Below are 4,274 nucleotides of genomic sequence, written 5' to 3'. Positions count from 1 at the left end.
GGAAAACCGGGACAAAAACACAGGGAAGGCCAAACAGGAAAAATACCCCAACAAAAACCCCAAACCATAACAAGAAAGCACTGGAAACCTCCATGGGTCAATGTTGTAATAAATGAAGAAAAAGCGCAGCTGTCAACTCTTTTCTGTAGAAATATCTCACATTAAAACAAGTCAAGGTGGTTTGTTGTCCATGCTGGAGCTCACTGTGGGGCTTCTAGTAGGTCAATAACCGCGAATCATGGTGGCAATCAGGCATCTCTTTTGTTTTGTGGTGTGGTGCAGATGTTGCCAAGCCATTTTTAGTCTCTCTCTCCCTCACTTTCACTCCCTCGCACTGCTAATTTTTGGGTGGTGTAGCACAATGCAGGAAGTGTCTGGGCCGCAATACCGCAGGCCCCTAACTGCACGGCAAACCTAATTAAAAGGTTTATTCTTTGGTCTTCTAATCTGGAATAGCTGACCTGGACCAGGAGGTTGCTCATCTAGCCGTTCTATCCCTCGCTCTCAACCTTCACCCCCAATATCCTACCTCCGAAACAGGAGTGGGGCTGTTGGCACTCTGACTTGTTTCTTTGGCACAGCAAGTCAGCGGAGGAGTGGGTGGTGGGGTGTAAACATGTGCCTGGGTGTACAACTGAACAAACCGGTCAAGTAGCTATGGAGCACCTGAGAGGGCGGGATGTCTTACCTAACCCCTGCAGCTAGGACATTGCTGACATGCTGCACCTGCACCTATGGGAGAACAAAGCACATAATCCACTTGGACATATAGTATCAACCAAGCAATGAACATCATCTTGTTAGATGGGTGAAGTGACTTGATTGACACCTGCCCTCAGCTCGTCTTCTATACCAGTTGAAAGAAAAGCTAAAATGACATGCGTGTCGAGGGCTACTGGTGGCCCTTAGGTGGTGAGCGAGGGGAGGCGGGGGGGGGTCAGCATGAGCACGACCGTGATTCACTGTGACAACAGCGCCTGGCATGTGAGGACAGCAGGCCAGATGGGCAAGGCTGCTGCCTTTGATCTTTATTTGCTCCACCGTCTGTTTTGCATTTAAGAGCCTTGCTGAGCGCGAGGCATTGGATACACCTTGAATGGCTCAGGACCCCGTTCACTTTTTAAAGACCCAGGATCCTTTTTCAAAGCTAAGGAGATCCAGGACAGAGAGGGATGATGTTTGAAGTGGAAGTTTCTGTGCAGAATAGGGCAGAGGGTCTCCCAGCAACACAGATTACTCCCCGATGAAAAGAGGTTGATCTTTAATAACCCACAATCAAGCTAATGATTTAAGTGTGGGTGAGGGGCAAGGTAACACACATCTCCTGTTTGATGGACCCTCAAGATCAACCCTGAGTCAGGCGGTTGTGAACAAAAACAAACGTTCACGGCAGCTCCCAAACCAACCTTCTGCTGCTCCTCCTGACCTGTCTTAGACATTTTGCACACCAGCGATGTCAACAGACTGTGACATGTTACACTTGACAAGCAGAAATCGGCTGAATACCATCAATATTTGGTCCTATCCAACAACCAGACCTGGTGCACTGACAGGGAGGCATCTCTCTCTTCAAACGCTGCATGTATTTATCTTCTAGAACATCTCTATTGCACATTCCTCTCAGACACTACCGTGGCCACGATCCAAAGCCAGCAGCTGGACAAAGTCTTGGGCTAGAGACTGAAACATTTGATATAAATAACGGCCTTTTCTACTAAGCGCCTTTTTGTGAATTGTAATTTTTTTTTTTTATAAAATGCATATGTATATATACATATATGTATTTATTAAGAAAACATAATATAGTAAACGCAATATTCACAAACAGTTACAAACAACACGCTGGGACATAGGAACGCATCCCAGGGCCACAAAAACACAGAGGAAAAACAGGAGGGAGGGAGGGAGACAAAACAACACGTGGAGAAACAGACAGACACAAATAGACACACACACAAACAGACACAAGACAAGGGACCAATCACACACGCAAACAAAAGAAAAGGCTACAGTATTGGCCTTAAGGACTCAGCAATGCTGTGCCCAGTCTCCAAAGTCTTCCCCGGGGCTCCACCCACACGAGTCGTAGAGAGTTCCATGTATGTGACACCCAAAAAAGAAAGGATCCATGAACAAACAGATAAGTCATGAGGTGGCTTCCAACGGGTTGCATCATTCAGAATCCAAACATTGACCGTGACATTAATCAAGGTGGACATTTTGGATGCAATATTGGTCCAGAACTGACCAACAGGAGAGCAATCCCAGATCATGTGAAGAAATGTACCTTGAGCTTTAATTGGGCAGACAGTGCATAAATGGCTATTAACTATTTTCATGTGGTGCATTTTCACAGGTGTGAGATATGTCCTATGAATGAAGTTGTAGTAGTATGAATAGTGTGAATCTGCTGATGGTCTGGATTGCGAGACACTTCTGGAATGTTAGACCATACATCATGCCAGTCAAGATCGAAAAACAGGCCTGGACAATCGCGTGCCCAGATCCTCTCAGTAGGAAGGGCAAAGAGGCCAAAATTCACTAAGAATTGTTAAAGTCTGGATACCATACCAACGTTTTTAGGCTGCACAGTAAATAACTTCTGAATTGGATAGATGGGCAGAGACTTGTGCCAGCGGGCACCCTGTGCCTTGAGTGCCGATCTTAACTGAAGATAAAAGAAAAAAACCTGAATGAGTGCACCGAATGAGACAGAATACATTTTGTAAGTCAGAAAAGGTAACAAGCCAACCTCAACAGAAATGTTTTTAGACAATGAACCCCCCTCTGTTCCCATTGTGGGGCTGTTATCAACCTCCAACTAATCAGGACTGCTTTATTATTGAATAATAAGAAAAAAGTGTTTCAGTTTTGAGCTATATGGCAGTGGGTTCAAGCTAATCTCCAAGTTTTTATAAGATGTGAGATAATGGGCCAAAGCATAGTTGGCACTGTTTGTTAGAAACACTGGCAAAAAGAACGTCGTGGAGTGACCGAGGCGCTGTCATAGCACTTTCTAAGGTACGCCAACAAACAAACAGACCCATCCATTTTTCCATATCCTTCACAACGCTGTTCAGAGCAATAGAATAGTTAGGCTTAACAATCTGATTTAAGCAGGGAAGACCTCAATGCTTAGTATTTAAATTGCCTAACAATAGGGATGTGAGATGGATGAGCTGCGAGCAGAGTCATTTAAATGAAGTAGTGCACTTTGGCCAGTTAATTTTAAAGCTTGATCCGCTTCCACACTCCTCATATAATGATAGAAGTCAAGGAAGAGACTGAGAGGGGTTCTCTTATAATTTTTTTAAAACTGTCCGCAAATAATGAGAGATGATGCTGTGTACTATGAATGCATATTGGTGACACCATACTCGACTGAAGAATGTCTAATAAGCGCCTTTATAAGAAATTAATTCAACAACTCAAAATTTAAAAGAAAATAGCATTTTGATAAAACAGTGTAGAATGGAAGATTTTGATCTTTTAAGGCACAATTTTCAATGTGAAAAAAACCTTACACGTGAAAAGAAAACTGGCTCAAGTAACATTGTGTGTGTGTGTGTGTGTGTGTGTGTGTGTGTGTGTGTGAAAGACGCACAGTCACAAGGTTCCTCAACAAATACATACTTCAATATTTCCTCTTTCAAGTTGAAATGTTTCAGCATGCTCACAAGTTCTTCTGCAGAATTCCTTTTTCCACTCCACTTACTATCCAGCATGTAATTTGTTCCCAGACTATACATTTTTGGCAGTCCACAGTTTAGATCATGATGTGTATACTGTCTGTAAGGGCTTACACAAACTGATCTTCCCTTCTGCAAAAACGTACAGTTGAAAGAATGTGTCTCATGTCATAAAGTTTAAAAGACTTAAGATAGACGCAGAAGTGTAGCAACATAGATTTTATTTACTTTAAAAGCATTGTAGAGAGCTGTGCACACTATTAACATTTCCATAGCGTAAATCCTTTTATAATAGTTGCATTTTCAAGTAAAGAATAAACAAGTTCTATTATAGTTTAGTTGAGACTGGAATTCTTAGTAGTTACTAAGTATAACAGCAAAACCAGAGGAACTGATTATCTTAACAGAAATTTAGACCCTTACTTCTTTCAAGTACAACTCTCAACAGCACCAATTCATGGGTCTGATACATAAATTAGTTTTCCTACGCCCTTTTTTAAAGCAAGAAAATACATCTCTGTCAATGTCACTATACAAATATAAATTGTGATTTTTTAAATGACTAACAGTCATCTGGGGTCAAAT

The sequence above is a fragment of the Etheostoma cragini genome, chromosome 17 (genome assembly GCF_013103735.1).
Source record: "Etheostoma cragini isolate CJK2018 chromosome 17, CSU_Ecrag_1.0, whole genome shotgun sequence".
Taxonomy (NCBI): Eukaryota; Metazoa; Chordata; class Actinopteri; order Perciformes; family Percidae; genus Etheostoma; species Etheostoma cragini.
This window is presented reverse-complemented; position numbering follows the sequence as displayed.